This window comes from Solanum verrucosum, unplaced genomic scaffold (assembly GCF_900185275.1).
Source record: "Solanum verrucosum unplaced genomic scaffold, falcon-dt-bn FXZP01000085.1, whole genome shotgun sequence".
Lineage (NCBI taxonomy): Eukaryota > Viridiplantae > Streptophyta > Magnoliopsida > Solanales > Solanaceae > Solanum > Solanum verrucosum.
Genome location: NW_026019839.1, coordinates 1289676 through 1298871, shown reverse-complemented (window position 1 = coordinate 1298871; position 9196 = coordinate 1289676).

Below are 9196 nucleotides of genomic sequence, written 5' to 3'. Positions count from 1 at the left end.
TTTAGCATCAGAAGAGATAGACTAGAAACGATATTTATTATATAAACTAGATAGGGGCCCCCGTGCCAGCACGGGGCCCAATATATATTATTTTTTATCCTAATTTATGTAATACGGCTGAAACTTGAGCAATTATTTAAATTTTTATATGATTTTTAATAATATTTTAAGTTATTAATTATTATGATTTAGAATTATTTTTTTACGTAATTTTAAAATAATAGTATATATTATTTCGTTGTCCCAATTTATGTGGCACGACTAGAATTTCTAAAATTAATCATTTCTATGTATTTTAAATATTTCAAGTTGTTAATTATTGTAATTTGTGGTATCTTTTACGTAATTTTTGAATAATATATGTTACTTTTTATGTGATTGATATATTTTAGAGAGCCACCCAAATTTTTTATGTCTATGAAATTCTTAAGTTGTTACTTATTTTAATTTATAGTACTTACAAATTTTGAGAGTCAATTAATTTTTTATATGACTTTTAAATATTTTAACTTGTTAATTATTGTGGTTTAAAGTATTATTATCGTAATTTTCAAATATATAAGAATAGATGATCAAATTATCCTTGTTTGGATACATGAGCATGTGCCGACAATTATATGTCTCAATTTATATGACACAAATGAAATTTGAAGAGTCAGTCAAGTATTGTATATATTTTTTCTAAAAAAAATTGAATTGTTAATTATTATGACTTAGAGTACTTTTACGTCATTTTAAAATAATATATGTTTCTTCTTCTACCGTAATTTATGTGGCACAAATAGAATTCAGAGAGTCAATCATTTTTAATATGATTTTTTAATATTTTAATTCGTTAATAATTATAATTTATAGTACTTTTTACATAATTTTTAAATAATATGTGTATAATTTTGAGTGTCGATCAGATTTTTTATATTATTTTTAAATATTAGTAATGAACAATATTAAAAGCATATTATCAATTAAATTTTAGTATTAGTAATGAAATGTGAAATATTTTAAATTTTATTAGTTAATTACTATATTCTAAATGAAAATAATATTTTTTTCTTCAAACGCAACAACAAAGAAAGCCAAAAATAAGTACTTCCTATGTCTCAGTTAGGGGTGTTCACGGTTTGGATAAAAACCGATCCAAATCGAAAAACCAAACCAAACCGATAAAACAAACTGATTTATTTGGGTTTGATTTGGTTTGGTTTTAGATTTTTGAAAACCGATAGTATTTGGTTTGGTTATGGTTTTATTCGAAAAAAACCAAAGAAATAACCGAACTGAACCGATGAATTATATACATATATTTTATTAATATACATACTTAATGTATTATTTTTATAAACAATTTTAAAGATCTTATACATATTTTCATTAAAATTTCTTTATAATTTACTTATTGAAAGCAAAAATGTCCAAGATGAAACATTTATCTTATTGATTACATGTATATGAGTGTCTATGTCAATTTTTTGTGAGACTGAAAATGTTATTGTATCTTCCTTCTAGGCCAATATAGTGAATTTTAAAGCTTTATTGATAGTAAATTTAGTGATTGAAAGTTTAGTAATTTAAGTCATTCTAACTATTTTTCGTTTTGAATGGATTGTTGTCACTTTTTTCACATTTTAAATGAATTGTTTCTATTATTTTTGTGTATGGTTAATAACCGAATAACCGAACCAAACCAAACTGAAACCGATAATCACCAAACCGATAAATGTATATTATATTTGGTTTGGTTTGGTTTTGATAATTTTAAAACCGATTAAGTTAGTTTGGTTTTGGTTTTGACCAATAACCGATCCAAACCAACTCGTGAACACCCCTAGTCTTAGTTTATGTGGACTTTTCGTTTTTCGAGAGTTGAACAACTTAAGTTTGATCAGGAAATCGCGCATGGAATCTTCAAATTTTTGGAATTAAATTTATATATTTATAAACTACATAAAAAGTACCATAAGTCACAACGATTGACTTATAGTATCGTTAACTTTCAATAATATATATTGTTCCATCTATTCAAATTCATGTGTCACCGATAGAATTTCAAGAGCCAACTAAATTTTTTCTATTTTTCTAAAAATAATATTTTAAGTTGTTAATTATTGTGATTTATAGTACTTTTAACGTCATTTTAAATATATAATAGAATATTTTAAGTTGTTAATTATTGTGGTTCATAGAATTTTTCGAACATATAACGTATAGTGTGTTTGTAGGCTCTTATTAGATTGTAAAAATATTTTAAATTGTTAATTATTGTAATTGATAGTGTATATTACGTAATTTTCAAATTACGATTTATAGTATCTTAAACGTAATCTTTGAATACATGATAAATTAAAAAGAAAAGTAGACGGATAAATTATACATTGAATAATTGCCATTTCCAAATAATAATTTACCACAAAATGAAAGTGAAAGAAGAAGCTGTGAGGCAGAAACAAAGAGAAGGGAATGTAATTGGTGAGGTGGGGTCTATATCTATTATAAAAGGGATTGAAATAAATGCACCGCAAATTGAAATAAATGCACGGCCAATTGAAAAGGTGTTAAATAGAGAGGAAAACGGGCCCACATGCATTGAAATCCAAGAACTTTTCGGCTGACGATGAAAAATGTACAATTATAAAGCAGATTCTCGTACAATAGTGTTTAAGCACAATAATAAATCAAATGCCCATATTATCCTTGGCTAGGGAAGCAGACATGTTGGCGAACAGTTGCTTCCCTAGCCTCTTTTATATATATGAGTAATGATACTACAAGAATATTAAATAAATGGAATTGAGATATTATTTGTGGCTTCTCAACAATTATCATGGTTGAACCTAATGAGATAACAAATATAGTTCAAGAAACAATAAGTACTTGGCTATGTATCTAAACACCCCCCCCCCCCCCCCCGTCCCCACACACACACATTTGTCAATAGAACTGTTGACTTATTTCCATATCTCTTTTTATTATTATGAGTCACTTGTTTGTCGAAACTTGAATACCTACTATTATAGATCTCATTAATATGATTGATCGTGATGATCTCTAAGATTTCTTTTATTTGATAAATCACAAAGGTCGAGCCGACTTCTTAGACAATTATTTTACATTCACATCTCAGTCTATACTTTATACTTTTCACCAACAATCTATAAGGATGAATGCCTTTTTCACTTGTTGAATCAACCAAGTGATCATGATTGCGTTTATTTTATGTGGGGTTGCTTGTGGAATAAGGGTTGGCTTAGCTTGATGCCAAGAAGAAGTTATATATAGAAATATAAGCTCTTGAAGTACCAAAAGGAATAGGTACGTATTCGATTCAATCACCTAATTTTTCCCTTCTTGTTTGCATGAAAAAGTAAATATAACATGTACATGTTTGATAAAAAAAAAATTGAAAAGACTTTCGACATTACTGTATTAATTTGATCATTTTTAAATTAAGAATTTTAATGAGGCCATACTTTTCCCTATAATTTTATTTATATATATACTTTTTTAACTTCATTTTACACAATATAGTTAACTTTATAAATTTGTCAGTCCTCGATTGAACCAAAACACCGTTTTTCTTATTAAAAAAAAAATATTGCCAGAAAAGAAAAAAGTATAATCCAAGAAATGTTGAACTTTCTATTAAAAAAGCGCATGCACATGCGTGAATATTAAGGAACGTATATAAGAAAACCTTTCCAATAAACACACAAGACAAAAAGATAGAATTGTGGAAAGAAAAAACAATTATTAAAGGAAGAAATGGCCTATCAATCTATCTATCTATATATATACAAGATAATGTGGCCCGTGCATAGCACAGTCCCAATAATATACATGATATGTTTTGGGGCTAATAACCGAGTTTTTGAAGCAATTGCTTGCGTGGATAAAGGAATAAGTTTTTTTTATCACAAACCTATACTTTCTTTGACGCTATTTAAGGCATAATAAGACTATCCACATACAACATTTTTGAAATATTTTATGTTGTCAATTATCATGATTTATAGTATTTTTACGATAGATTCACTTCAAGAATCAATGAAATTTTTTGTATTTTTTTCAAAACATATTTTATATTGTCAATTATCATGATTTATAGTATTTTTACGCAATTTTTAAATATAAAAAAAATTAAAAAATAAGACAAATAAATTAAAATGGACCCAATATATGTTATTTTTGTTGTCTCAAATTATGTGACACAAATGAAATTTGGAGGGTCATCTAAATTTTCATATTTTTTTAAAAAATATATTAAGTTATTAATTATTGTGATTTATAATATTTTTATGTAACTTTCAAATAACGTACATTACTGGTCACTTTGTTATAATTTATGTAATATGGATAAAATTACAAAATTAACCCTTTTAAAATGTCTTTAAGATATTTTAAGTTGTTAATTATTATTATTTATAATACTTTTTTGGTAATTTTAAAATGATATGTGTTATTTTTTCTGTCCCAATATATGTGAGCCAGATAGAATTCTAAGAGTCAACGTATTGTATTATATAGCTTTTAAATATTTTAAATTGGTAATTATTGTAATTATTAATGTTTTTTAATTCATTTGTAAATGATATATGTTGCTTCCTTGCTTGGGACTTTTCCATTTGTGATACATATATATAGATATTTGGTGCCCGTGCCAGCACAAGCCCAATAAATATTAATTTTTTTTGTTTTAATTTATGTGATATAAATGGAGTTTGAAGATCAGTCGATTTTTTATATGTTTTCTTAAAATTATATTTGAAGTTATTAAATTGTTGTGATTTATAGTATTTTTGCGTTAGTTTTGAATAATATAGGTTACTCATGTTTCAATTCACGTGAATAATCATAAATATTTTCAGTTGTTAATTTATTGTGAATTCTAGAAATTTTGACGTTATTTTGAAATAGTACATGTTACTTATTCTATTCCAATTAGTCAACCAAATTTCTTATATGATTTAAAAATATTTTTAATTGCTAATTATTGTGATTTATAACATCTTTTATGCAACTTTTAATAATATAATTTGTTCAAATTCATATGACAATGATAAGATTTCAAGAGTCAACGCAATAAAAATTTAATTTTTTTAAAAAGTTGTACCTCTAATATATTTTGTAGCTAAAATATACTCTCTCCGTCCACTTGTATTTGTCATGTTGCACTTTTTGAAAGTCCATTTGACTAATTTTCAAAGTTAAATCAGATTGTATTAATTCGATATTTAAAAAAAAAACTAAATATGCAAAATCTATACAAAAAGTACTATAAATTGTTAATTTTTGCCTATGAATATGATGAAAAAACACATTGTAAAATATTAGTTAAAATTCTTATAGTTTGACTCTAAAAAGGAAATCATAACAATTAAAAGTGGATAGAGAGAGTAATAAATAGGTAATTAAATTTCAAGAAGTTTGAAATAAAAGGTTGAAAAAAAGAATTAGATAAACAACATATATTGAAAATTGAAAACATATAAATAATAAATGGGCCCAAATGAGGTTAAACTTTTTGGCTAATAAAGTAGTAGGTAATTAATGGTGTTAAATTGTCTAATAATATAAATTTTAAAGGTACAATTATAAAAAAAGAATGTATAACACTATGAAGCACATATCATCCAACACTTGTCATGTGCTAAGTAGTAGATATTCCCACTTATTATATATAGTAATACTAGTTACAGTAGCCCGTGCTAGCACGGGCCCAACATATATTTTTATTTTTTATTTTAATTTATATGACATTAATAAAATTTTAACGGTCAAACAATTTTTTTGTATGTTCTTTAAATTTTAAGTTGTTGATTATTGTGGTTAATAATACTTTATATGTAATTTTCAATATTCTCTTTGTCCCAATTTATGTGTCATTGATAGAATTTCGAAAGTCAAGCAAATTTTGTATATGTCTTTTAGATTTTGAAGTTATTTAATTATTATGAGTTATAATACATTTTACGTATATGTTACTTTTTTTATCCCAAACTATGTGACATTAGTAGAATTTTGAGAGTTGATCAAATTTTTTGTATGTCCTTTAAATTTTGAAGTTGCTAATTATTGTGTGATTTGTAGTGCGTTTCATGTTATTTCAAATAATATATGTTATTTCCTCTATCCTAATATATATGGCACTAATAGATTTTGAGCTTCAACCAAATTTTATAGATGTCTTTATAATATTTTAGGGTTTCATTACCTCTTTTTGATTTTTAATCCATTAATATGCTTTCTTCACAATTATCAGTAGAGCTACCTTAAACGGTGATGTGGCGCTCTCTATGACCTTCATTGTCATTTTTCTTTTTTCTCCTTTTTTGAATTTTTCTCAATTATATTATTTTTAAAAGTTATTTTCATAACTCACACTTCTTCATCTTCATAAATTATACTTTTAATTAGTATTAATAATATTCATAACTTTCAAACCTTTTATATTCATAATCCCAAAAAAATCAATTTTACATTAAATTAAAATATTCAATGCCTTTCTTTATTTGGAGAGAAATGACATTAAATTAAAATGTTTGCCTCAATATGCTTAAGATGCTAGAATTCTTAAAGTTCATTTTAACTTTATGTATTCTTTTGTTGGAATAGCTTTCTTTTTATTTTGTATGTAGTTTGTTGATGATTTTTAAGAATTTTGTTTTTTTTTTTCCTTTTTGTTAATCTTATTAGAACTTTTGTTATATATGTTGTATGTTGTTTAATATATTGATAGATTTTTAGGATTTTTTTTATTTTTCTTTATGTTAATCTTATTTGAATTTTTATTGTATTAAGTAAAAAGTATTCTAATTAATTCTACTAAAGATTCACTAATTGAATACTGAGAGAAATTAATTAATATGAGAAAAGTACTGAAAGAAATACTTAATCCTACTCCATCCGTCCAATAATTATTGTCTATTATACTATTTTGGAATGTCCTACAATACTTGTGCGCTTTATGAAATCAATGGATAGTTTACCCCTTATCATTATCTAAATTGCTAATTATTGTTGTATGATTTGTAATATCTTTTACGCAATTTTCAAATAGTAAAAGTTATTTCTTCTTTCTCAATTTATGTGGTACTAATAAACTTTCGGGATTCAATCAATTTTTTTTGTCTTTAAAATATTCTATTGTTAATTACTGTAAATTATTGTACTTTCTAAGTAATTTTCAAATAATATATATTATTTCATTTGTCCAATTTATGTGTCACTAATAAAATTTGAAGAGTTAATCAGATCTTTTACATATTTTTATATCTTTTGAATATTTAAGTAAATAATTATTGTGATTTATAATATTTTATACAATTATTTAAAAAAAATAAACAACAAACAAAACGAATTTATTATAGGAAAATTACCAAAGCATCCTTGAATACATCAATAATGGGTCCCACTTTTTGTCTAAAAAAATATGCATATTGGGAGGATATTTTTGTCCAAAGTGGAAATAGAATAAGTATAAAATATTAAAGTCTTTTAAAATTTTAAATTGTTAATTCTTATTGTATGATTTGTAATACTTTTACGCCATTTTCAAATAATAGAGGTCATTTCTTCTTTCTCAATTTATGTAGTACTAAAAAAATTTTGAGATTCAATCAATTTTTTTTGTCTTTGAAATATTTCTAGCTGTTAATTATTGTAATTAATAGTACTTTCTAAGAAATTTTCAAATAATATATATTATTTCATTTGTCCCAAATTATGTGTCACCGGTAAAATTTGAAGTGTCAATCAGATCTTTTATATATTTTTATATCTTTTAAATATTTAAGTAATTAATTATCGTGATTCATAATATTTTATACAATTATTTAGTATAGTAAAATAAATTTAAAAGAAACAAACAAAATGAATTCATCATAGGAAATTACCAAAGCATCCTTCAATACATCAATACTGGGTCCGACTTTTTGTTTTTAAGAAATTGCACATTCGAAGGATATTTTTGTCCAAAGTGGAAATATTGTGTAAAAAATGTGTATTTATTGTGATTTTGAATGTTTTGTGGGGTAATAGGACGCACGCAAAGTTAAAGTGTCTTTTTGAAAATCTGGGACAACTTCAAGTATCACTTAATGTTTTTTCTCAAAATCTAATATACTTTCGTAAACTATGTGTCAGATCAAAATCAGATTAACAAATTCAAAAGAATATGAGTAATAAATAGCTCATACAATGACATTATATAAAAGAAGTGCTCCTTTTGGTTGAAAACTAACAAGATAGTTACAATGTAACTAAATACTATAAAAATCTTTGCATTGTGGCTTATTTTATATACTAGTTACAGTAGCCCGTGCTAGCATGGGCCCAACATATATTTTAATTTTTTATTTTAATTTATGTGACATTAATTAAATTTTAACGGTCAAACAATTTTTTTGTATGTTCTTTAAATTTTAAGTTGTTGATTATTGTGGTTAATAATACTTTATATGTAATTTTCAATATTATCTTTGTCCCAATTTATGTGCCATTGATAGAATTTCGAAAGTCAAGCAAATTTTGTATATGTCTTTTAGATTTTGAAGTTATTTAATTATTATGAGTTATAGTACATGTTACGTATATGCTACTTTTTCTATCCCAAACTATGTGACATTAGTAGAATTTTGAGAGTTGATCAAATTTTTTGTATGTCCTTTAAATTTTGAAGTTGTTAATTATTGTGTGATTTGTCGTACGTTTCATGTTATTTCCTCTATCCTAATTTATATGGCACTAATAGATTTTGAGCTTCAATCAAATTTTATAGATGTCTTTATAATATTTTAGGGTTTAATTACCTCTTTTTGATTTTTAATCCATTAATATGCTTTCTTCACAATTATCAGTAGAGCTACCTTAAACGGTGATGTGGCGCTCTCTATGACCTTCATTGTCATTTTTCTTTTTTCTCCTTTTTTGAATTTTTCTCAATTATATTATTTTTAAAAGTTATTTTCATAACTCACACTTCTTCATCTTCATAAATTATACTTTTAATTAGTATTAATAATATTCATAACTTTCAAACCTTTTATATTCATAATCCCAAAAAAAATCAATTTTACATTAAATTAAAATATTCAATGCCTTTCTTTATTTGGAGAGAAATGACATTAAATTAAAATGTTTGCCTCAATATGCTTAAGATGCTAGAATTCTTAAAGTACATTTTAACTTTATGTATTCTTTT